The sequence below is a fragment of the Cryptotermes secundus genome, unplaced genomic scaffold (genome assembly GCF_002891405.2).
Source record: "Cryptotermes secundus unplaced genomic scaffold, Csec_1.0 scaffold97, whole genome shotgun sequence".
In the NCBI taxonomy this organism is placed as follows: Eukaryota; Metazoa; Arthropoda; class Insecta; order Blattodea; family Kalotermitidae; genus Cryptotermes; species Cryptotermes secundus.
Genome location: NW_019720561.1, coordinates 1,270,081 through 1,297,271, shown reverse-complemented (window position 1 = coordinate 1,297,271; position 27,191 = coordinate 1,270,081). Strand labels below are relative to the sequence as shown.

The window sequence follows — 27,191 nt, the reverse complement described above, 5'->3', positions numbered from 1 at the left end:
CGTCCCTGTTTTGTCATAATTAACTCCACGAAACACAGCCCTTCTACAGAACCCGATAGTTTTTTAACTATTAAGTAGAACTCTCGCCTTTTGGGGAACGCCTGCAAGACACAGATGACAAGATAATACGTAAGTATGACGCAAGAATGTGGACTGGGTTTATCTGATTAATTGTAAAGAATTCTGATAATGGGGTGTAAACCACGTTACACGTAACTGGGCCTTTGTACTCTGTCCATAGTTCGGTATTCTAAGGAACACAACTTCTAGAATCCGAATCTCTTTCCATCCTCAGATTGGGGGGGGGTTGTAGTCAGACGAGGACGGAAACAGATCCAGTTTTCCCTAGTGGACTTATCTGATTCAGAAAATGTCCAGTGCGTGCCCTTATGAACACGGCAGCGAACCGGAAGTTTGTAGACTAACTGATTTATCTCCTAAGCATCACTCTCCTCTCGCTATGCCTAAATTAATGAAGAGCACAGAATAAATCGCATCAACATTTTCTGCTCCAATGATATCAGGAAACAGCGGCGAGTGAAATGGGTGAAATGTATCTAATAAAATTAAATTCTGGGAATGAAATTACTCCATGTGTCAGGGTCCCTCTGGTCCACTAATTCCTTACTATATTAACGTAACATTTCTGGTTATATAAATGTACAGTATAAGTCTTAATGATTTTCAGATTTAATCTGGTATTTCGGTGTCTGTTTCGAGTTCACAAAGCCTTCAGTTATCTTCGAACGTACGTACAAATCGCACTAAAGGCCTGGTAGGTTCGCTCCGGTACCAGTACTCATTAACAGGGCCCGGATTTTGATGACATGTCATCTGTTTTTCCATGTATCCTATGCGATGCTCTTAACTATATAAATTTCGGATGTGAGCTACTGGTTACAGAAATGTAAATTTTATAGGTAATGTTTTGTCATTTTTTTATATGTTTAGGTTTAAGGTAATTTTGTCATTTTGGGGGTAATTTTTGGTAAATTTTTGGACTTTTGGGGGTATTTCTTGTCATTTTGGCCATTTTATGGAATTGTTCTTCATATGTTTTCTGAAATGTGAATAACATGGAAGCGAAGTGTTTTTTCTTTTCTTCTTTAGGTCATTTTTCTTCATTTTTGGTCATTTTTTTTAATATTTTCAGGTCATCAAAATCCGTGCCCTGCATATTACATTTTTGGGTCATATTTTAGATCATTTTTCTGGATTTTTTCGGTCATTTTGTAGGTAATTTTTTAAATATTTTCAGGTCAAAAAAATCCGGGCCTTGCTCATTACGTTTCGCCGTAAAACATAGCTTCTGCTTCGATGTAAGGATATGATGTATTGAGACAGGTGAAGCTAGAAATGTTTTCTCTGGTAGCAATGCTCAAAAATATTCGCGTTCTTCGAAATATGTAAGAAATAATCTCTTTATGGCTACATGGAGTACGTGTTTTGTCATCATTACTCACTCACTCACTCACTCACTCACTCACGCAGCTGGGCCCTTCTTAAGAAGCCGCCAATTGTGCAGATACTCAAGAATTTCCCAGCATTCCATGAACCCGAAAGTTCATTACCGTGTTCACAAGAGCCCTCCACTGGTCCCTATCTTGAGCCAGATCAATCCAATCCATACCTTCCCATCCTATCGCTCTAAGATCCATTTTAGTATCGTCCACATATCTACGCCTTGTTCTTCCCAGTGGTCTCTTTCCTTCTGGCTTTCCCACCAATATCCCATATGAGTTCCTCTTCTCTCCCATTCGTGCTACATGCCCTGCCCATCTCGTCCACCATGACTTGATCACCCCAACTATACTTGGCGAAGGAAACATTACACAGCAGAGAAAATCCTTTTCTTTTCTAAACATTTACGAGTATACAAGGTACGCTGATCACAAGAATTACACAGCTCAATAATTCCTTAGCTCTCTCTTGAAACATCAGGCTGTATGAAGTAAGTTCTGTTTTATTAAGTAGGATTATAATAAAATTAAAAAATAAAAATTTGTAGCACGCCATCTTTTTTATTCCCCCTTATTTTGGTTCTGTATAAAGGACATAATGTGTTACAATGAAGGCATGGCATGTAGCATGCATTGCGGAGAAGAGGATGCATCGAGAACTTTGGTGGGAAAGCCAGAATGAAAAAGACTATTAGGAAGATCTAAATGTAGTTGAGAAAATAGTACAATAGAATGGATCTTAGAGAATTCGATTTGTTTCATTCTGGTCCGTCACACTAACAAATTACAAAGACAAAATAACTCCGTCCAGTGTGACTATTTAAGTTTTTACTACTTGAAAGATAGACAGGCTGCACAAGTTCAGCCCCAACCAGAAAGAGGATAGGAGAAGGGACACGAACCTACTTGGTTTATAAATTTTAACTTAAACAACAAAGTTTTAAAAACTTTAATATACCAGGTAAGCTGCTGTGATTGTGGAAAAGTTGGATTTTGTGTATATTGCTCATTGCAGGCATTGAGTGTGTATGTGTTTTAGCACTCAGAACACCTATTGTGATAGTAGTTTCCAAATAAGTATCGATGTTCCCTCTGAAGATGGTCCGTAAGGATCGAAACAGGTAAGGGTGCTAAGTTTTCAAGTAGTAAAAACTTAAATAGTCACACTGGACGGAGCTGTTTGTCTTTGTAATCTTAGAGAAATAGAATGGGATGGTATGGACTGGGATAATCTGGCTTAGGATAGGGGCCAGTATCAGAATGGTCTGAACACGGTAACGAACATTAGAGTTCCATGAAATGTAGCTAGTCTTAAGTTACTGAGCACCTTGTGCCTTTACGAGAACTCAACTGCATGAAGTCAGTCAGTCAGTCAGTTAGTCAGTATTTAGGCCGAGCCATTGCTCAAGCGGTTAGTCGCTGGCTTCCCACCGCGGCGGCCCGGGTTCGATTCCCGAGTCTGGTCAAGTGGGATTTGTGGTGAATAAAGTGGTGCTGGGGCGGGTTTTCTCCGAGTACTTCGGCTGGTTGATAGAAGAGTCAGAGTTCAAGTCCCCGTGTGGTCAATAATTTTCTTCCCGTCGTCCAGACCGGCTCTGGGGTCCACTCAGCCTCTTATCCAAAGGATACCGGGGGCCGTTTCTCTGGGAGTAAAGCGACAGGAGCGTGAAGCTGACCACTCACCTCCAGCTAGTGCCGAGGTCAAGCAAATGCGGATCTATACAACCACTCCCCCTTGCGCCTTCATGGCGTAGTGCTTAATTATTTATCCCACAGAAAACTTTTTCTTTTTACTCATTCAGAAAACTAAAATACCCTGGACCTGTTTAAATTTCTTGGATTATGTACCGAGGCAACAGAAGGAACTTGACAAAAGGAAGAGAAAACACAATAAAGGCCTTGCCCTTGTAAGGGTGAAGGTTTCATTGACCAATGACTTTCTTTTTTTTTTCTGCAATCTGGTTGCTTAGCAACATGTAATAAGGAAGAATGGAATTAAAGTTTCATGTGTTGTGCCCTGCAGTTCCTTGGACTTCTCGCCAAATTGCTAGCAATTCGAGTCTTATTAAACTTTCTGTCCCCTTGTGAAAAAAGTTCTGACTGAAATTGCTCTCAGAAACCACAGGCCGAGGTACAGGACCGAAACCAAAGGACACGTCACTCTTAATTCATCGTGAAGACTAATTTTCAGAGCAGACCCTCTTCGTGTGCATAGGCTCCTTTATTTGATTTTATTATGTCTTGTTTTATTTGAACGTCTCAGGCACGCTCCCCGAAATGTTAGGTCAAATTATTTTGGGTATATCCACCATTATGTCTAATCTACAGGGCCCAACCAGTGGGCAACATTGACAGTCACACTAAATTATTTTATTTATGTTACATAGAAAAGTAAGCAAAGATTAACGGCAGTTTTATTTAACTTCTTATGTAGATAAATAAAATTATCCTGTTTGCAGGTTTTAGGCTTTCGCGGGGGCTCTCCGGTCTGTTCCGTTCGAAATTAATCGGAAATTCTGAATCTTAGGGGCTCCGCCTCGGGGTTAGATTCCCAAGAGGGATAAGAAATATTTGCTTGTTTCACAGTGTCCAGATCGGCTCTAAGGCCCACCCAGTCTCCTATTGAACGCTTTCCGGGGCTCTTTCACTTGGGATAAGGCGAGGGGCGTAGAACTGAACACTTCATTTAGTGCCGATGCCAGGTTTGGTGGAGCAATAACTCCACTCCCCCATACGTCTTCATGGCACAGTGTTTAAGTAAGCACAGGAGCATGCCTTTCTTTACTTTCGCTATGAATGTTAGAGATATTATTTGGTAGGTCTCCTTGGACAGGGGATCAGCCAGATGCAAGAGCGCTACATACAAATGACAACAGAAACGCAGAAGAAACGCTGACCTACATTCCTGCCTCGAGTTGGACTCGAACCCACGATCCTGGTATTCTACCAGGCGAAGGCATTTCTTGCGTTAGGCCGTGCGGCCACTGTCGTTGGCATAGTGGGTTGCTTGGTGCTTCACCTGGATTTGTAGTTTTGAACCGTGTGGTTACAGGCGATGTTACTGATATTATGGAAACAGCTTATACCTCCGAAACGTCGGAAACATTCCCAAGACCACACGGTGCAACAACCCAAAGACAGAATCTTAAGTGTTCCACACAGTTGATTTATCACTGATTTTTTCGAAACGTCAAATATTTTCCATCAGGACATAGAGTCACTCGGTCATCTATCCCGTAGCGTAGTGTCTATAGCTGTCTCGTGTGGAGAAGTCTGAATTATGTGACATATTCATCTCGCCGTGAGACATGCAAATACTGCCGCCGACTGTTTGAACGCACCGTGCCATAGCCGGAGGGGCGCTGTTTGTGGCGGGGTTGGAGAGGCGCTCACAGAGTCCCGGCGTGAAGGAACTGTTGAAGTTGTGGAAGGGAGAAAGAAGAAAGGACTTTGTAGCTTGTGACGCATGCGTGTGATGTGGTCACAGCGTCCGTATGGACATTGTCAGTGTGTATCTCTTTCGTAGCCTATTCATGGATTCGATAATCAGAGTTAGGGCCGAGGCCTTGTTTAGAGATGTCCATTGCTGTTTGGCGTTCCTCTGGGCCTGTCCTCAAGCTATAGATCACTACTTTATGAAATCCTTTACCCCACAAACCCATTCGTGAAAAATGATAACTTTCGAACTACCACGTATTTTCTTTCGTGGTTTATTTTTTCTAACGGAGCTTCCTACAACTCAGTTCATTGCGTCGAATAATGTCACTGTGTCACGGCGGTGACTTTGAAGAATGCCTTCTTCTGAGAAGTAGCACCGCGTAGATGGCTTTTCAGAGAAACGTATCTCCTCTATCTTCAGGTCTGTAGCCATATGTTCACGCTGGGTCCTCGCTCGCTGATTTCTTATAACCTGAAGATGGAGGCGATACGCTCTTCCGAAACGTCGGTTAACACAATATTTATACGGCCCTATATCCCAGAAGATGGCATCCTTCAAAGACGAAGTTGTCCCTGTGCTGAAATAATTAAGCAATACGCCATGAAGTCTTATGTAGGAGTGCATGTATAGATCCACGTATTCTTGGCCTGAACAGTAGAAGATGAGTGTCAGTTGCACGCCCATAGGAAGCTGGGTGGGCCCCAAAACCTGTATCGACGATGTAGAGAGGAGAAGATCTCGCACCTACTGGGTCCATAACGCCGACCCTTCGAACGTCCAGCCCGTAGCCAGACTCCACTATCCCGGCTCCTCTGGGTAATGGGAGAACGAAGATGGTATGAATGGGGGAAGTTGTGGTATAGTTTGAAGTCTTAACCAGTAATGTGATTGGAAGGACTAAGGAAAACCAAGAAAGTTCTCAGTCAAGACAGTCTGTCGGCGGGTTGAGATTTGAGGCTTCCTGAATATGCCGCACGAACGTTAACCGTTCGAACGCTACGTTCTACCCCGTGTAATGATGCAATTATGCTTCCATAGTATACAATTATGTGCTTCGGAGACTTTGAGGTGTAATATATAATTTGCAATAAACTAGACTTTGACAGCTTTTGCATTGAAATAGATTTAGGTTTATCTCCGGCTTATCAATTTTATGCGTCGTATAACATTTCATATTAGGGCTGCAACATGAAACCCTTAAAACCTGCTTTGGACGCAGTTGGGCTATTCCCTTTAGCTTTGTCTCTTACAGAAGATTAGTATATTTAAAATGTGTCCCTGTGCTTTACTAATTAAGCACTACATCATAAAGGCGTATGGGGGAGTGGATGTATAGATCTAGATTTTCTTGATCTTGGCACTAGCTGGAGCTGAGTGGTCAGCTTCACACCTCGGTCGCTTAACCCTCAGGGAAAGAGCCCTCGGAACTCATTGGATAGGAGGTTGGATGAACCCTACAACCTATCTGGACAACGTAGAGAACAGGAAATTCTTGATCCTACCTGGATTCGAAATCCGATCCCTCGGCCATCGAGCCCGTAGTTAGTCACTATACCTGCTACGCTATCGCTGACAGAGGTATTCTGTGTTTTTCTCAGTAACTCCAGGTATATGACCCTTTCCAGATCCTTTTCAAAGACAATATACTGGGTTTGAATCTCGGACGGGTAACCGGCTGTAATATGGTTTCCCTCAAACCGTTTACGTGACCGCCGGAAGAGAAGCCATGTCGTGAAGCCATGCGCAGGAAGAAGCCTCTGGATGCAGTTACCCCCAGAGTGCTGTGTGTCAGCAGGTAGAAACTTCTGCGAGCGTTCGGGCAGTCTGAAACAGTTGCTACTTCTCGAAGCCACTTGAAGTGACGGCACTTTGTCTGCGGAAAGAGGCGAAAACCAGACGATACAAGATTGCGGTGAGTCATGAAGCATGTAAACTGTTCTTTAGAAAGGGTCACGTGTGAACAAATCGGGGAATTTGATTTGTTTCATGTGGACGGGCGTTATATCGAAATTGTGCGAAACAAAGTTAAATTAATATTGGTAATATATTATGAACAAGGCAAGGAGGAAAGAGACCACTGGGAAGAGCAAGACGTAGGTGGGTGAACAATATTAAAATTGTTCTTAGAGAGATAGGATGGGATGGCATGGACCGGATCGATCTGGCTCAGGATAGGGCCAAGTGGAGGGCTCTTGTGAACACGGTAATGAAACTCCGGGTACCATAAAATGCTGGGAATTTCTTAAGTAGCTCTACATTTTGCAGCATCTGAAGAAGGGCTCAGCTCCATGAGTGAGTGAGTGAATGTTGTTTGTATTGCTGAGATGCTAATAGAGTCCTTCTTCTGAAGTGGACATTCCCTCAGTTGGTCAAAAATGTCCAGCCTTTTGTGGTACACGAAATACATTACTGTGTTCAGAAGATCATTTTTCTTGACCCTATCCTTAGCCAGATCATCCAGTCCGTTTCCTGGATTTCTGTTATTTTCAGATGCACTTTAATATTATAACCTGGAGCGGGTATATCTCAGTCGGTATAGCAATAGGTTACAGGCTGGGGGCCCTACCGAATGGTACCGCAGTCCCTCTCCAAGGGGTTAAAGCGACCAGGCCGTAACTCTCACCACTCGCCTCTTAGTGCCGTAGTCAAGAAGAGTGTAGCTGTACCTCCACTCCCTCATACTCCTTCATGGCGTCTGCACAATTAATTAAACGCAGGAATAACTTCACCTTTAACAGTATCCTGGGATTCATCACTTATTTGCATGTAAGTCTGCAAAGTGGGCTCCTTTCTTCTGGTATTTCCAGTAATATATTCTGTGCGTTTCTCCTCTCCCCTTTGCTTTATCCCCAGGAAAACAGCCCCCAGTAGACTGGGTGGCCCCGGGGCCAGTCTGAATGTTTGTTATTTCTATATAACATAAAACTGAATTCGTCCTCCGACAGTCAGCGTAGACGTTAGGCTCAGGAAATATAGCGAGCATATTTTTAGCGTAGCCAAAATCTGGTAGGACTCTGAGGATATTTGTGCAGAGGGACAGGACTAGATGATCTAAATGCAAATCCTTTAAATTAAAAAAGAGTCCTATTAATAATTTTACTATATGATCCATCAAATGGATGAAATGTCACTCCAAAATTTTTGCCTGTGTTTGACGGCGTGCGCGAGTGTGCGTCTGTACGCATGTGTGTGTGTGTGTGAGAGAGAGAGAGAGAGAGATAGAGGGAAGGAGAAAGAAAGTGAATGAGTGATTGTTTGACGATTCGTATTTGTATAGTATGAATCGAATATAATTTTGTTTCGTAAACTGTCGTTTAAGCTAATAAAGTAAAATAGTTCGGTAAATGTCTACGGGCCGGTCACAGTAGCCGAGCGGTCTAAGGCATGTACTGTCTTCGCTCGCTCGGAAGCCGGGATCGTCGGTCCGGATCTGTTTCCTGTGAGGTACGAACTGAAATCTTATATATTATTCTTATACACTGCCGGTCACGGTAGCCGAGCGGCCTAAGGCATGAACTGTCTACGCTCGCTCGGAAGCCGGGATCGTGGGTTCGGATCGGTTTCCTGTGAGGTACGGACTAAATTCTTACATATTATTCTTATACACTGCCGGTCACAGTAGCCGAGCGGTCTAAGGCATGCACTGTCTTCGCTCGCTCGGAAGCCGGGATCGTGGGTTCGAATCTGTTTCCTGTGAGGTATGAACTGAATTCTTATATATTATTCTTATACACTGCCGGTCACAGTAGCCGCGCGGTCTAAGGCATGTACTGTCTTCGCTCCCATGGAAACCGGGATCGTGAGTTCTAATCCCACTCAGGGCATGGATGTTTAGTTTGTGTGTATGCGTTTTTCTGTGTTTGTATACAGGTAGAGGCCTTGCGACGAGCTGATCACCCGGCCAAGGAGTCCTACCGTATGTGTAAGATCTAGAAAACCCGAAGTGAACGGAGAAGTTCATGGAGGTAGGCCTAGGCCCACTGGGTCTGTAGTGCCAAGGAAAAGAAATATCTACGGGATTTGGATTGGATGATTGGATTTATTGACACCTTAATCACACAACTCGGGACTACAGGTAATTACAGCGCTATCGCTGTTGTACACACTTTACAGTTCAGCGTTACACACGCACTAGGGTTCTCTGTCTTAAACTAGTCGTATCCTGGCAACGGATCTATCACAGTTTCACTGTAATTTCAGATCACAAAATAGTTTTCATCTTGCCATTATTCTGCAGCTGCCAACTCAAGCCCATTACAAGCTCATATCTCTGCAGGCTGGTGTCTCCAATCTCGAGTCTGTTCTCGATTCGATTCTGTTCTATACTGCAGAACACTTCCTTATAACAACTATGCACGGACCACACAGAAAATACAGCCTCTACTGCTAAGGAGGTGTGTTTACTGATCCGTTGTCTAGCAATATACGTCCTATTCTTATGTACGTTGACTCACGCAGGAATGTGTTTATCGAGTCGTTACCTAGCAATGGGTATACGCGTCACAGTATTGAATCATTAATTTATTATTTTACTTCTTATTTCTTGCAATCCATAGAACTATGTGATAGTTCAATTTTTCCAAATAAAAATTTCCTTTCTGATTTTCACGTCAGAAATTGGAAGTTCTTATATTTGGGCTAATGCAGTATTTTAAGACTTCAAGATCCACGCCGGTATTGACCTCCCTTTACTCCGATATCTCTCAAATGATATCCTAATTTTTTTTTCTATCCGAATTGAATCGTTGTATGCTCTTAAATTCCTTTCCACGGATGCTACATGAAATGTCCATTTCATTCTCTTTGATCTGATTAGTCTTAATAATATTTTATCTTAAATTTATTTTCTTTTCCATTTTAAGTCTCACAGTAGAAAAGGCGTAAATCTACGGCCCTGTGTAATGTATCGTGACACGACAGTACAATGCGGTTGAAACAGAGGCAGTATATACATATTCTCTGAAATGTCGGTAACAATGTATGAAACGACATGATGTCACAACGCAGAATACCGTAATACTCATAAACTAATGTTGCGATGTGACGATTGGCAACACTTTTCTATATTAAAGAGGTCCGTATTTACATCTCGACCAAGACAGCAACGTTACTGCCGTCTTTACTCAGTCCCTCTAACAAAATTCCAAAATATTGTCACGTGTATTTTTAAGCGATACGAAGTCTTGTTTATATTCAGTTCCGAAACGACCCGTTAATAAACAACGTGCCATTTCTCTTCCGTTGATAGTAACACATGTAGCTGATATCTGGTACTCACCTGAAGCTAGGGCCAAGGTCAAGAAAATGTGGATCTATACATCCACTCTCCCCATACGCTTTCATGGCGTAGTACTTATTTAAGCACAGGGACAACTTTACCTTTTCTTTTTAGCTGCCGTCTCGTTTTCTCTTATTTACGTTATGTACTTTATATTTTTATTGTTTGGCATTGATGTCCCTTACATTCATTTAGTTTAAGGTTAAAAATGTGCTTTTTACGGTGTTAATATTTTATTCGAAAATATTTAGGTTATTGTCGGATATTCTTATATCATAACATTTCAAGATCTTGTGATAAGTGCAGTTAACTTTACAGGAACTTCAGAAAAGTGAATAATATTAACATGACTCAATTGAAATTTGCAAAGGAGTTGTCATGATTTTCGTACTAAGTTTAGCAAAAATTCCTTCACTTCGTAGGATTTGAGGTCCTCACTGCGGTGGTTATGTAGAGTACTATCTTCTGGGGTATAACGCTGTGTAGTCCGTTAAAATTCAACTGACGTTTCGGAAGAAAATATTGCCTCTATCTTCAAGATTGGATAATAATCCGAGCAAAATATCAGGTTGAAAGCAGATTGGCCAGCAGAGCTGTCACGCTAGTATCTTGTTCACCTTATTCTTCGACCCTGAAGATGGAGGCGATATGTTCCTCCGAAATATCAGTTGACTTTCAACGATCCACACAGCGTTATATCCTAGAAAACAGTACTCTTCGAGCTTAATTTGGTCTAATACCAGCAATTTAGTTACATACTATTGTAAGCTGATCGCCTTTAAAAATTAATATGCAGTATAATTTCTATAGCTGAATAAATATTGGCACTTAGTTCGTTGTTGCATCAACATGCTGAGCGTTGTACAACCAATGTCTGATTAATGGCCAACACATCTACTTTAAACGCGGCCTTATCTCTGTTTCACAAACGATTAAACACCGCCACTACCCTTAGCCTGCATTTTCACAAGGGGTTGCGTGTTTATCGGGGTCTGAAGGGATACATGCAACCTCCCGGTTCCTTTCTGATCTTTGGAATTGACAATAAGGTGACGTAAAGGCTCTGTGTTTTACGTACTTGAAAGGTAATGCTCAGAGTTCTACATACCACATTTAATTACATGCAAAGATACATAATATTCCAGGAACCATTTTGTTTCAGTGCACGATCTTTGCGGCCGTGAAAGGAGCAGCTGGCTTGCTTGACAGGTGTGCCGAAGATTAGGCAAATACTGTTCATGTATAGAAGGCAGCGGGGTCTGTTTTCGAGACTGTGGCGATTTTCGTAAGGCTGAATCAGAGACAGGGAGAAGCGCTCGAAAAGATTAACTTCTTTGATTGGAAAGGGAGCGAAGTGTAGAGAATAAAGAAATAAAGAAGGAATATAAATGCTTAACAAAATTAAAAATCTAGTTTACTTTTTCGGAAAATTTAAATATCAAATTCTGAAATGTGTCAAATGATGAATATATACGTTACTTGAAGTTTGCTTCTAACTACGAATGTGCAATTTGAAAGACAACATTGAACGTCCTGACGTGACTTACTTTGAATCATTTCATTTGGAGAGGCAAGGGGAATATAAACATTAGAGATTTGTATGTTGGTTAAAAAAAAAGTAAAGCTATCCCTGTAACTGGCCGTGGAGGCCCATAGGTTTGCGAGACGTCGAGGCTCCAACATTTTCTAGATAATCGGCTCATAGATGGCGGTGAGCTTGTCAGCCTTACGCGCTGGCCGCCCTTTACCCCCAGGAATATTCCTAGTATTCATTTCTGTTAGAGGCCGAGTCGACCCCAGGGCCGTAGTGCGGCTGGAAGGATTAAGTAAATTGAAAAAATCCAATTCATCGGGATTCGATCCCTCGACCTTCCGGTTTGTAACTCTTAAAAGTGTTTTAAAAGATTTTGAATGCTCATGTCCTCACAATAAATCACTAAATGTATTTCATAAAAAATATTGTATAACTGATCATGATAATGGTAAATAAGATCACGTTACAAAATCGTAAAACACATGTCAGGCCTAACGTATAAGCTATTTTACGTGGCTAATCATCATGAAACATTTTTATGGGATTTCTTTTCGGAAAACCCAAACGGAAAAGGTCACTTCAGATAAGTAGGCTAAGGTAGTAGGACAGTACTGAAATAGATATTGTGACATGACATCTGAAAGCCGCAAACGTGGTGTCGAAGCCAAGTGTCCATTGCTAGACAACGGTTCGGTATTCATGTTTCCTCGGCAACGAATATTGACAAATAGTTGTTTCCGTTAGAACATATAACAGTGAATGCATCGTTGCCTAGATAGCAAGAGTAAACACTTTTCCGAGACAACGCGTGCGTAAACAAACAGTTGTAAGGGATACAAGAAACTGAACTCTTGAATTAGATGTTCTGTACGTGGTTGGTCAAAGGTAATAATAAAACAAGAGAAGTTTGTCAGACAAGAGAGAGCCCCCGCCCGTGGAGGCGGGATCGAATACTTGCACCGTAGCCCTGCAAGTCGTTGGAGGCGACAAAAAGGAAGTCTCGAATCTGAGACAGAAAAATATGGTCGCAAGTCCCGCGAGACTCGGACCCGAGAAAGACTGCGCTGGCCAGGACAGCAGCAGTTCTAAATGATAGACCAGCCCTCTCGTCAGAGAGAGCGCCCCACATCAACAACCCACAACTGTCTGACAGTAATAAAAATCTGACCGTAAGCCCCAGATGGGTGCCTTATTCCAAGACAGACTGGCCTACTGACCGTCGGTCGTAACATAACACCCAGACACAAACGAGAGAGTTCTAGAGTTCGATAGAAAACAGGCTCTTCAAGACTCATTGTGTTACCAAGTAGAGCAGTTTTGGAGACATTCAGTAGCAGTTAAGAAGCCGTCAATCGACGAGAATTAAGAAGGCAGCTGAAGAGTTCAAATGTTGACGATGTCATTTCAGGCGTGTAATTCTAAAAGGACACCAATAAATCCATTCATCTGGTCTAGACCCACTTATTTTTGTCACGCGTACGTCCTACACATGACAATATTAACTAACTTCATAGAGATGAGACTTTCTTGAGAAGCCGCCAGTTGTGCAGCTACTCAAGAACGTGCCAGCATTTTACGGAACCCGAAGGTTCATTACCGTGTTCTAAAGAGCCCTCCATTGGTCTCTATTCTGAGCCAAATCTGTCCAGTCCACACCAACTCATCCTATCTCTCTAAGATCCATTTTAATATTGTCCACCCACCTACATCTTTGTTTCCTAGTGGTCTCTTTCCTTCTGTCATTACCACCAATATCCTACATGCATTCCTCTTCGCCCCCATTCGTGCTACATGCTCTGTTCATCTTATCTTCCTTGACTCCATCAATCTAATTATATTTGGCGAAGAGTACAAGTTATGAAGCTCCTCATTATGCAATTACAATTGATATTAGAAGAACGAATATTTCAGTGTACACTACATAAGAATAGGACTAATTAGTAGGATTTTGGGAATGTAATTAATTCTCCACTTCCAAAAACATGAGGAGTAATTATCTTTACAAGCTGAGCGACTATCACCTTCTTAAGAAGTCCTCAGCTCCTTGAAGTCAGTTGACAATGCATAGATCCACACAAGGCTATATACCTGTTATGGCAGATAGGAAAGCTTGCAGTATCCTGCGTACGGTGAAAGAAGCACGTTTTCTATGTAGATAACATCTGTGGCCATGCCGCTAAGCAGGCACCGGTCTGTTTCAGAGACCTGGCAATTTTTCAACGTCTCCTGTGTGTGGATCGTGAGATAGGATGCTTCTCAGCGCTTACTGTCCTATTTTGAAAGTGCCTTTACTGCCCCTCCCCCACGATCGAGTGTGGACGTACAGGACTCGCGATATGTATCCTTATCAAAGAAAATTAATCAGAATACCAGCTTTCTAGGACGGCTCGTGGCTGATCAACAACCCCGCATCTATTTGTATGCATTCATGACTGTCAGACACACATTTCATAGTAAATGTTATTTTAGATATTAGGCACTCACTCACTTATGGAATTGAGCCCTTTTTGAGAAGCTGCAAATTGTAAAGCTACTCAAGAATTTCCCAGCATAAACCCGAAGGTTTATTACCATGTTCACAAGAGCCCTCCAGTTGTACCAATCCTAAGCCAGATCAGTCTAACCCATACCATACCATCCTATCTCTCTAAGATCCATTTTAATATTGTTCACCCACCTACGTCTTGGTCTTCCCAGTGGTCTCCTTCCTTCAGGCATCCTACCAATATCCTACATTCATTCTTCTTCTCCCCCACTCGTACCGAAAGGCTGCACCCAACGTATTTCTCAGGAGCTGTAGCCCAAGTCTTAGGTGAGGGCCGCCACTGTGACAGCAGCCTCTGTCCCTTCCTGCCCCTAGCCTTACCTTCCTCCTCGCCTCTTACTTGTGGAGGATTACAGCTTTCAAACGGCGTAATGTGATCTCATGAGAGGATTAGGGAACCTGCAGCCTGTGACCTTTTCTGCTGATGTGTGTGACCTTACAGGTTCTGTGTGTAATTCGCATCAAATCACCGCCAGTGCCCAAGTACAAACGGAATATCTTGCGTTTGTTCCTCTTTGTAATGTAACCTGTGCTAAGGAAAAGTCACCAAGTACTGCAGATTTCAAGATAAGGAACTGATAATTTTAGCTGGAAACCCTCAAAGGAAGATACTCAGTGGGAGACCTAGTTGTGGATGGAAATTTGATAATTCATATATATCTATGACTATAGATGTAGTTCGGATTTGTGAATGGATTTGTTGACCACTTGTACACAGGTCTCGGAATTGTAAGTAATTACAGCACCACAGCTAATCTTCAGAGTTCACAAATCACCACAGAATACGCCAAGACGTTTAATGCCTGCTGTGTCTTCACTAGCCGTTCCCTAGCAACGGCTTCTAACAGTGGAGATTCTTCAGCTTCACGCGCTCAGGTCCTATCTTCACAGCCTCCTGTGCAGAACTGCTTATCCTCTAATTTTATTCCCTGTTTATAACATCTCGGCTCGGACCACGTAGAAATACTTCGTTTTCAACAGTGACTATTTTTGTGTGCCTATTAGTTGCAGTGGTAACGTGTTTATCAAGCCGTTGCCCAGAAACGATCGTTGTTTACAAAGTCAGCGCTTAGCAACAGGTCCTTACGCCATAATATTAAAACCTATTTTAGAGAAAAGGTCTATATTTAGATGTTGTCCATTGGATTGACGTAGTCAGGGTAGAGTCCAGTGGCGGACCGTTGTGAAAAAGGCGATGAACCTGTAGGCACGATAAAAGGACGGATCTTTCTTGATCAACTTAGCGACTGCCGGCTGCTAAAGATGGACTCTGAGCCATGTAGTTTGTTGCTTAATTAAAGGCTGTTATATAATTAATTATATTGTCATGTTTAGGGATGTGCGTGACTATTAGACGGATCTCGTATTGGTTGATTAGACCTATTGCCACCTTATACACTACACTCGGGACTGCAGGCAATTACAACACTACAGCTGATATACACTTTATAGTTCACTGTTAAACCCACTAGTGTCCTCGGTCGTCACTGGTCTTCCTGGCAACGGATTCGAAACTGTCTCCCTGTCACTTCAAATCACACATGAAGACTTCTTTGCATGGCCTAATTCCTTTCTTGTCATTATTATGCCAACTGCCAACTCCGGAGCTCAACTCAATTCTTCTCAACTGAACTTTTCAGTATAACTACTTTGCACGGACCAAACAGAAAACATCGTTTCCAACCTTCACTATTTTTTGTGTTTATGTGTTTGCTGATCAGCTGTTTCTATTATTGCGTGCGTACTCGTTGCCGCGGAAATGTTTTCACAGTCCCGTTCCCTGTGTTGCATAACAGGGTTGTTTATTCGTCCATCGCACAGCAACGGCTTTACAGGCTACAATATAAATAATTTATGTACTAAAGTTTCAATTTCATGATTATCGCTTTCAATATTTATTCTGAGCTGCCAGAATTGGATCCTTGTGGTTCCCACATATTAACCCCCGAGGAGGAGTAAGGAAGGAAACCATTTAGGATAAGCGAGCAAGTTTGCGACTATATAATTTACATAACAATGTTACGAAAGTGAAATAAAGTGTGTCTTGAAACAGTTTTAGGTCGGATTATGAGTTTCCGTAACAGCTGGTTCTCACTTCTGCTTGCCGGGCCTCTTGGCACAAAAGTAAGCTGTATTGTATCTTTCATGCAAAGGTTTCCGTCAGAAATGTGCAATAAGTGCCTCCACGATGGGCACCAATTTGAGGAATTTTTAAAATAGTACAAAGAAATATAGAGGCATTCCCAGACTGGGGAAGTTATTTTTCCTATTCAATATTGGAGGATACACGTGCGCACGTGCCCGTAAGATGGTAAGAAAGGAAATTCATACCGAATTTTGATTTGAAAATCTCTTGGGATACGTCCGCTTGGAAGATCGATAAGAAGACGAATCCGAGGAAGATGGACTGTGAGATTGGGAGATGCCTGGACCTGTGTCCAGGGGCGGGTTTTCTTATTACACTGTACTGAAGCTGCTGGGTCTTGATGTTCTGCTCCTGCACCATCAGTGAGAAAAGTTAAAGGTATCCTTGTAAGAAGCCGTGTAGGACCACATGGATGTGAGACTTCGTGGCTCCCATATTTTCTTAATAATCGGCTCACAGATGGCAGTGCGGTTGTCAGCCTTACGCGCCAGCCGCCCTTTAACTCCAAGAAGATTCCTGGTACTCAATAAATTGGTTGTATTGCTGCTGATGATGGATTACGAACCAAATATCAGATAGTTCAGAGAAGAGTCGTATTTAAATCTGTCCTCCTACTCTTATTTAATTATCATGACATAAACACACTTCACTTCGCCACTGGAGATGAGTAATTACCTTCACGTTACTACGGCTTACGCCCTGAGGAAAGAAGCCCATCGCCGAGGGCCTATTTTTGGATGTGATGATGGGTGGGAACCCGGTGGTGAAATGAAAAGTATCTTGCTCTGCCGAAAACCCTCGTCTGTCCACTAATATGACTATGGTACATGGGCTGACGTCATGCGTGAAAATAATACAGACTGATTCAAAATTATTTTCAGGGTTTCCTTGACCTATATTTTCAAACCGGAGAAAACAAAATAAAGGTTGTCGTGTTGAGATTAATTAGACTGTACGGTAACCTTCTGAGTTATGCTTTAATACACCATCAGAAATTTTATTTTATTCTTTCCGGTTCGGAAATTATAAGCCGCGGAAACCAAGACAATAATTTAGAATCACCCTGTATTTTCCCTACCTAAATGATTTGAATCTGAGCTAGAATGTGTTATCGAATGTTAATATTCCACTCCTGTCTATCCGTGCTCTAATAACGTCATGTAACATTTGATACCGCTTCTATAAGATTTCCACCGTTAACTGAAAGAGGCTACGTAATTTCTTCTTACGTCTTTACCCTGCCTTCCCCTAATCTTGCACACTCATCTTCAGCATACACTTCGGGGGTCCCTAAGGGTACGCAGTATTCAAGAACCGGGCTGTCTGTCATTCAGCCAGCATCCAATCTCAGTGTCCTCACTCCACCACGGTACCAGCACCTCTGTGTCACGAGCATATATACAGGGTGTTTTGAATTTTCTACATTTCGTAGTAGGCTGGTCTGTTACTGGAAAAGTGTTATTAATAATGGGATACAGTTCATAACTCATATGTGTTTTATCTGACTACATTGTGGCATGTAGACCCGTTGCTAGGCAACGGTCACAGAAGTTACTAAATAACCGCTCCACAAACAAGCATATTCCAAGGTAAGAATTGCATTGACGCAGAGGAACCGTGTTTTATGTGCGATCCGTGTTGAGATGTTACAAGCAGGACAAGACAGGAATCAGTCAATTAATTAGAGGATGCTGCGGTGCGATTTTGTGAGCTGTTACTGTTAGAAGTTGATAACTGAGGCCAAGGATAATTTGATAACCTGGAGGAAGAGGAACTTCCGCAGTTGGAAGCCGCTTCCAAGCAACGGCAGTGAAGACGTGACTAAGAACACTGATGTGTGTGTAACAGTGTACTGTAAAATGTAGCCACATGCTGTATCAAGGAGTCCAATTAAATCTGGTTTTCAATCCAAAACCCATCTGTAGTCACTAAAATCTTGACAGTATGTTCATATTATATCATGCATTAGTAGTTTTCGTATAGTTACACAAGCGGTAGGTCTGTGTTCGAGTCTGACACCTGAAGAATGAAATCAGTGGTTTTAACTGAGGAAGGAGGAAATGAGACGAAGGGAAGGAAGATAAACAAAGAAAATCGGCGATCTTTCGAAGAAAACGTTTTCATAATAATAACTTAATATTAGTCAACTCCAATATCAGAATATCAGCCCTGAAACCAAACTACTGACTACCAAAATGTAGCTGTTCTTATTATTTTTGCGCATTCATTACAAAAATAAATTGCCTAAATGCTAGCTCGGCCTTTTAATGTTTCCATCACATTGATGCTGTACGTTTTAGGCTACTAACAACAAATTTCGCCGGTCACGGTGTCAGAGCTGTCTAAGGCATGTACTGTCTTCGCCCGCTCGGAAGCCCGGATCGTGGGTTCGAATCTGTTTCCTGTGAGGTACGAACTGAATTCTCATATATTATTCTTATACACTGCCGGTCATAGTAGCCGAGCGGTCTAAGGCATGTACTGTCTTCGCTCGCTCGGAAGCCAGGATCGTGGGTTCGGATCTGTTTCCTGTGAGGTACGAACTGAATTCTTATATATTATTCTTATACACTGCCGGTCACGGTAGCCGAGCGGTCTAAGGCATAAACTGTCTACACTCGCTCGGAAGCCGGGATCGTGGGTTCGAATCCCACTTAGGGCATGGATATTTAGTGTTTATGTGCGTTTTTCTGTGTTTGTATACAGGTAGAGGCCTTGCGACGAGCTGATCACCCGCGAAATTAGCCCTACCGAATGTCTAAGATCTGTTAAACCAAAGTGAAACGGAAAGTTTCATGGAGGTAGGCCTAGGCCCAAATTTGGGCTGTAGCGGCAAAGAAAAAACAGCAAATTTTGTAATTTGTGGTCATTTATCCATTTTTTTAAGAAAGTAGAGGAATTATAAACACATGTAACAGCACCAGACCTATTTGTATTGATTTCCGAGATACGAGCTGGTTTCAGAGGCGGCTTCGTTCCTAGTTTGTACGTGACGAAGCTGTTGAGCCCACAGCTGCGAACCCCTCATTGGTTTTCCTTCTCATACGGCTTCATGCTTCAACGGCGCTGCAGACCAAAAGCGATTGTAGTGCATCTAACCAGAAGGAACGGCAAATAAAAACAAGGGATCATGTATCACTTTCTAATGTTGTCAACACATGCACCAGCTAGATTGTATGAAGCAATATGCCAGGCCAGTGAGCACGCTGCTGTAGAGACAACACTGTAGAGTTGTGTTCTCGCAATCTCACCCTCTTTACGGATATATTTTGGAGATTGCTTTATAATAGGCCACGATTTACCGCTTCTATATCCTATGTACTAATCATTCATGTTCAGGTCCCTATTAAATTCGATACTCAAACTCTATAGCTGAAGGCTTGAATAGAGAATAACACACAAATTAAGAAATCAATCCTATATTTAGGCATACTGTTGAATTACTATACCTAAAACTGTTTACTACACAGTCCGTCAAAAATGTAACAATTGTTCATTCTTTCTTTTACTTTCACTTTCGACACATATTTTGGCCGTAAATGATCATCTTTAGATGTCTTACTGTGCTAAAACTGCTACACTGCACTAATATTGTTCATTCATCACATATACAACTGCAAGCTTCATGATTCAGTACTTCATAATCGTAGTAGAACTGGTATGCGCTAAAATAGCACACTCTGTAGTTCACTAAATTTAAATCAAATAAAAATATATTACAATTAAATTAAATGGTCAATTAGGGCCGAAACATATTGTGTCGAAAGTGAAAGTGAAAGAGAGAAGAAACAATTTGTTGCATTGTTCACATACTGTGTAGTACATAAACAGTTTAAGAAAGTAATATTTATGCATGCAATTAAAATGATGGCTACTTCCCTCTGCTACCACACAGACGCTGTAAAATAAGCAAAAATAATGTGGACACACGAACAACAAGGAAAATAAGGAAAGTAGGCTAAAAAGAGATTGAGAATGAGGATTGGAATCGCGTGAAAAACTACAGCAATATTTGCAATTGTTTTATGACTTCCGTACATATTGGCAAGATTACTGAGTCAAGTTAGTAATATTTTTACCGCGGTAGTAAACAGGAAATTTACACTTTCTATCGGACATCAATAAAATATTTTTGCCGAAGAAGTATATCTGAGTATAGTTCAATGACTGCTTGGTAGGATGCATACTGTATTTAGCTACCTGTCTGATGCTATGGATTCCTGATAAACACATGAAGTTGGTTATACGTGGTAGCCGCGCCATAGCTCAAGCGGTTAGTCGCTGGCTTCGCACCGCGGTGGCCGAGGTTCGATGCCTGGTCTGGTCAAGTGAGATTTATGGTGGAAAAGTGGCGCTGGGGCAGGTTTTCTCCAAGTACTTCGGTTTCCCCTGCCAGTCTTCATTCCACCAATTGCTCCACAATCACCCTCACCTATCATCTAGGCCTGGTACAATAGGCCAGAAGTGGCCGCATTACAAGGGACTTAGCCCCACTCCACTAGCAACAAATAAAATAGCTATACGTGAGGGTGAAAAGGTAAAATTGTCCCTGTACTTAATTAAAGGTTAAACCATAAATACGTATGGGGGAATAGAAGTATAGCTCCACCATTCTTGATCTGGGCTCTAGATGGAGGTGAGTTTTCAGCTTCAGGCTCCGGCCGCTTTCTAATCTCAGAAATAGCCCTCGGTAATTTTTTCGATAGGAGACTGAATGGACACCAAAGTAGGTCTGGACGTTATGGAGTTCGGAATATTCTCTTGCGTTTGCCGGGAATCGAATCCAGGTCGTCCAGCTCGTTGCCCATCACTAAATGGACTGAACTGTCCCGGCTCTCAGACGTCAGAAGTCAGACCGTATTCCTACATACATTTTTATCGCGAACACAAATCGGCAGCTGTTGGTATTGACCGGCCATTAGCGACAAGAGTCATAAGTCTCGGTAATATATTGCGTGGCCTGTCCTTGTCAGCGTCATGTCGTGCCCATATGGATGAAAGCAACAGTTCGGCGACTTGCAAAATGTTACAAATAGGTGAAATAGTAGATTCTAAAGGGTTCTGACGACGGCGGGTAACACACATAATTACTGTTTTTTGGACTTTACCCATTGTCCCGAATTCTAGGAAATAGAAAACACGGCGTTTCGGAAACTAGATCTGTTTCTGTCTTCAGGTGAGGAAAGAAGACACATATTCAGTTGGGCCCTTTCTTTCCTCACCTGAATACGGAAACTGATCTAGTTTCCGAACCGTCGTCTTTTCTATTTCCTAGAATTCCGGATAATGGGAAAAGTCCAAAAACCCAGTAATTCTAGGTGAAATGATTTTATTGAATTGTAAGCTGATTTCGCAGGTTAATCTTCAGACTCCTCGACAGAGAAATAAATGAAGATGCAGTGTTGAAAACGGTCACAGTTTAGTATAGCAAACAGCCAGTAGGTAGCAGCTTTTTGAAAAGTGCTAACATTATGTGGGAAAACTATTCACGGGAGTGCCGAAAAATATTCATAAGGAACTATAGATCGTTGCGAGCACTGGGCAGTCAGTGCTCTAAATAATTTTTTATAGAACCATGAAATAGACAATTCGAAAATTTGAAGGGCGATGCTAAGAACAAGCGGCCGATGTTCACAGTTCCAAAAGCTGTGATCTGACTATCCGTGGTTTTGTATTTTTAATGACAAATTAAAATCTGGATTGTACGGTTTTGAATGATAGATGAAAGATGAATAGAAAAGATATGAAAGAAGTGATTGTGACGTAAGCGAGATACTATCCAAAAATATGCCCGGAAAACTGAGTAAAGCGTGAGAAATTTCGTTTTATCATAGTAAATCACCCAATCAAAATTGTAAGTTTCTCCTGAATATAAATAGACGACGTTACCTATGGACCAACCTGTTCCCGGGTTTTAACCTAACATTTAGGCACATGAAGAATTGTTTTAAACGTTTTTTTATATAATTAAATTATCTCCGTGGAAAGGAGTCGTGAGTGAGAAGAGTTTAGTCGCTCATCCGGTAAAGAAATTCTCATTTTATGCAGACTGAAGATTTGGTACCGTGTCGCAAGGAGCACGCCTATAGAGCTTGTCCCGAACCACGTGATTTCAGTCCACTTTTCCATGTCATATTTCTCCTGAAACTTCTTTAAAATATTATCCCCTTATGCATTCCCTCAATTGTTTTCTTTACTGTCGGTTTTCAGATTAAGGTTATGAATAATTCTGTCACACTCAAGATTTCTACATGTACAGTCAGTTGCAATCACTTTTGTTATATTACATTCATGCTATGTTTCAATGGATAACAGTTATGAAAGTGTTCAATTAGTAATTGTTTTGCAATTTCTTCTTAGATTGCTTCGTCTCTGTTGGGCGCAAATTTGTCTCTCGTACACCCACTAGTAGCACAGGTGTGGAATTAAAAATCGACTAGATCAACCAGTGCACTCTGTTGGACAGTGCGGAAATTCCTAGTATCACTTTTCTACACCGTTACAAAAAATTGTGACAGTAACAAACGTTATAAATTAACCCAATTATAGTGTCTACGTATGTTTCGCTTACGATATAACATCATTTTATGACACTCAGCAATTTAATTAGGTAATTTTGCTAGTTAGAGTATAATTTTATGGTTTTCTATCAAATGACATTTTTGAGCAATTAACATATGTAAACTAGTAAAAGTGTTATTGTCAACAGTGAGAGTTTGCAAACCCCTTAAGCTTCCCGTTTTAATAACTACAGTGCAACCACATATCAGCATGTTAGTATGCGTGAAATATGTCCATGCTATGTTACGGCACACAATGGACGATGGTGGTGACATCTGGAGCAAAATATGAAACCACAAGAAATTTAAAAGTTATCGAATCAGATATCCACTGATTCCGACACGCACAGATATGTATTTAGCCATTTCAACGATAATAGACGGCAACGCAGTTTCCTCAATTTGAGCCTTCCATTCAGCAACGTGTTCAACTCGGATATTGCGGTTGCTTTGCGGTTGCCAGTTTCCTTGGTGTGCCCTCACCCTTAGTCCAGACTGACTCTGGGTCCCACCTTGTCTTCTATCCAGTGTGATTGAAGGAAAGCGGTCGGGGCTTGAAGCTGAACACTCACGTCCAACTAGTGTCCATGTCAAGAAATGGAGCTATAGTGCAGAGTGCATAATTAATTAGGCACATGAACAACTTTACCTTAAATTTGCAACTTAAATGGATACTTGGCTTCATTGTTACTGATAATGATCACTGAGTCCCATAAATCTTCCTACAATAATTTAATAATAAAGTGGTTCATACTTTGATGCGAAATTGGTTTTCATTGTGAGAACTGGTCATCCATACTCCGTTTGTTTGAGTGAAATTAAGTTCTGTAATAATACGAACACGCGGTAGGAAGCCAGCGACTAACCGCTTGAGCTATGACGCTGCCTCTTCTATGTATATAAGAGAAATCTGGGAAAAATTTTGAATTGGGCTTAACGTTTCTGCAGCCTCAAGTTTTTCCGTTATATGGACGAAGATGAATGGTCCGTGTGTTGCGTCACAGTTGAGATGACGTGCTAGTAGAAATAAAGAATAGTCGACAATAAAAGTAGGGCGAAAAAACTTTCTACTTGCGCCCGTATTGTTGGTAGCACTGATACCGCCCTTTCGTGTTTCTTTGACGTATATAACAGGAATTCCACACATTTCATTCGTTCTAGTACTACACCCTACCCCACCCTTCAAGCAAGGGGGTGTTGATCGCGTTACTGACGAGAGAATGGAAAGAGGGTGGTTGGTGTGCAGACGGACAAGGAAAAAAAATGGTTGGTGGGGGAGGGGGATCGAAGAGGATTTGAAAAATGTCCGGAATAAAATCCGCCTCGTACTCAATCTACAGGGCATCTGGGCCCTTCGAGACTTGTGGGATTGTTGCTACAGCGTGTGACACTAGACAGAAATCCGCAGCTGTTGTTTCTGCATACAAAGTAGGCTATAAAATAAAATTTCCTTGAAATTCATGGTGCAACGTCGAAAGTCATTTTAATATGTAGATGTTTGCATGACTATTACTGCTTTTTATAAAGGACTTAAAATTAACGTACACGTGCAATATGGCGCCTGTACATCGGCACGTCAACATGCCCTAACTACATAATTCACTCTCACTCACTCATGGAGCTGAGACCTTCTTGAGATGCCGCCAATTATGCAGCTACTCAAGAACTTCTCAGCATTTTATGGAACCAAACGGTTCATTATTCTGTTCACAAGAGCCCTCCAGCTTTCCGTATCCTAAGCCAGATCAATCCAATCCATACCATCCCATCCTATCTCTCCGAGATCCATTTTAATATTGTCCACACACCTGCGCCTTGATCTACCCAGTGGTCTCCTTACTTCTGACTTTCCCACCAATATCCTATATGCATTTCTCCCATCTCCCATTCGTGCTACATGTATAATTACTCAATAAAATTCGGATGCTGATCATTAATGTCATTCCTTCTGAAATAAACATCGGTCACCGAATGACTAAGAATGTACTGGTAATTACTATAGGATTCTGACGATGGTGTATAACACACTGATATGTTGGGATTTTGGACTTTATCCATCGTCCTGGTTTTTAAGATAACAAATAAAAACACGACGTTTCGGAAACTGGATCTGTTTCCGTCCTCAGGTGAAGGAAAACACCTATTCAGTTGGGTCCCTTAGGAAGATCTAGCCTCAATCACTGGACCAAGTGATTGAGTGATTGAGGCTAGATCTTTCTAAGGGACCCAACTGAATAGGTGTTTTCCTTCACCTGAGGACGGAAACAGATCCAGTTTCCGAAACGTCGTGTTTTTATTTGTTATCTTAAAAACCAGGACGATGGATAAAGTCCAAAATCCCAACATATCAAGAATGTACTGGCTTAATATTGTACTTAAGCACCCTGTTGCATTAATACATGTGTCATATGTGATGTTTCTATTACAGTAGGGCAATTTCCGTTAATATTCTCACGTCAACGAATACAGACAACAATATAAGAACTGCTGTTTCCATGCTACGGCCAGTAAACACCCCCCCCCTTAATAACATGAAAACAATATAACGAAAATTGTTTTCTATGTGATCCACGGGAAAAATTGCACAGAGCAATAGGACGTCTACCGCCAGGAAACGAAGCTGTACACACGCATCCTTAACAAAAGAATGTGGTGTTTTAAGTGGGGTCCGTGCAGAGGAGTTACCTTGAAGACATTCGGAGCTAGCAGTCAGTCAGTTCTCGGTAGGAGATGAAGAAGAATTGGAAGTAGACCTGTGAATATATAACGTTTGAATTGAAGAATTTATTTATATGTTATAATTCCAGTAATCTTGAAAGCGTTATAATTATTTGTAGTTACAACTAGTGAAGATCCATTAAATAGACTCATCGATCCAAAACCCGCGTCTTTAGTCACTAATACACGTGACAGTATCATTTATTTCGTACAATACATTTCCGTCTACAATGAAACTTATTATTACCCCCTTTCATTCCCACAACATGTTTCGGCCGTGCACGACCATCATCAGGTGCTTTTAATTCGCTAAATTTTTTGCACTATATTGTATGTCCAACTTCTCACATCATATGTGAATGCAATATCTCTTAACTTAAATGGACTTTAATGAAGATAATAAAACTAGTTAAAATTTAGATAAAATTTCAATATTTGGGATTGTCGTCCATTCGTCCAACCAACATATTGTCACGAACATATCGGGACTCTTGTGTGCCGTTCATAGAGGTTCATTGAAGAACATGGCGCCTGTGTAGAACGGTAAAACATTACTAGCTGCTGTGTCACTACCTTGTCGAAACTTATGAGTAAAAGGAAAGTGCATTTAATCCCTTATTTGCATCCGTATTCTGTGTTGAATTTTATGTTCTCATGGAGCAGTCTGTTCAAAATACTGTTCTCTGGGGTATGACGTCGTGTAGTCCTGTAGAAATTCACATTTCGGAAGAACATAGTGCTTTAGTTTTCAGGGTCAAAGGTTAGCCGAACAGGTAATCAGTTATAGCAAACATGAAGGCCAGTGTCTCAGCTCACAAACTTCCTTAGTGCTGATTACTTCTTTGGCTAGGTATTTTTCTGCTAAAAGTCAGTGAACTTCTCCTGGATTACAAGACACCATATCCCACAAAGTTCTGCTCATATTCTGTTTTTAATCAGTTACAATTAAATAGAATTCAAGCAAATAAATGTTAATCTATATATTTGTTATTGCCATAGATTAGTACTACTTAGTGTATAAGTTTGTATATGTGTGTATGTATGTATGTATGTAGCTTATGCCTGCTGTATTTTGAGTTCCTTTAGAAGCTCACTTCTGCTTTCTCTCTCCGTTTTCCCCAACTTTCCCAGCAGTAATCGGCACATCTTCTTGATGCTTTTATTTTACACAAGTTAACAACCTTCACGCCATTTTGGAAAAGTCAATTTCTGTACTTCATTTTGCCCTCCTCTTTCGTGCAGCTGTCTTGGGCTTACCACAGACCGAATGTTTGAATCTTAAAGATATCCGACAGGCAGAAACAATGCAGATGTATGTATGTAACATGGAAATTTCTTTTCCCCTTGGCACTACAGCCCCAGTGAGCCTAGGCCTAGCTCCATGAACTTCTCCGTTCACTTCAGTTTTTCTAGATCTTACACAATCGGTAGGACTCCTTGGGCGGGTGATCAGCTCGTCGCAAGCCCTCTACCTGTACACAAACACAGAAAAACGCACACACAGAAACTAA

The 27,191-nt window shown here is 41.5% G+C and overlaps 1 protein-coding gene across 4 annotated transcripts in view; it reads left to right on the top strand.

Moving 5' to 3' along the window:
• Positions 1-27,191, top strand: part of LOC111867985 — a 599,613-nt gene that overhangs the window by 278,843 nt on the left and 293,579 nt on the right. The window contains exon 1 of one of the 4 annotated variants that reach the window (XM_023858268.2): positions 6,738-6,811. The exons of the other annotated variants lie outside the window; for them this stretch is intronic. The gene's annotated coding sequence lies outside the window, so the exon portion shown is untranslated. Of the gene's footprint in view, positions 1-6,737; positions 6,812-27,191 lie in introns of those variants that run through there. 4 annotated transcript variants of the gene reach the window in all.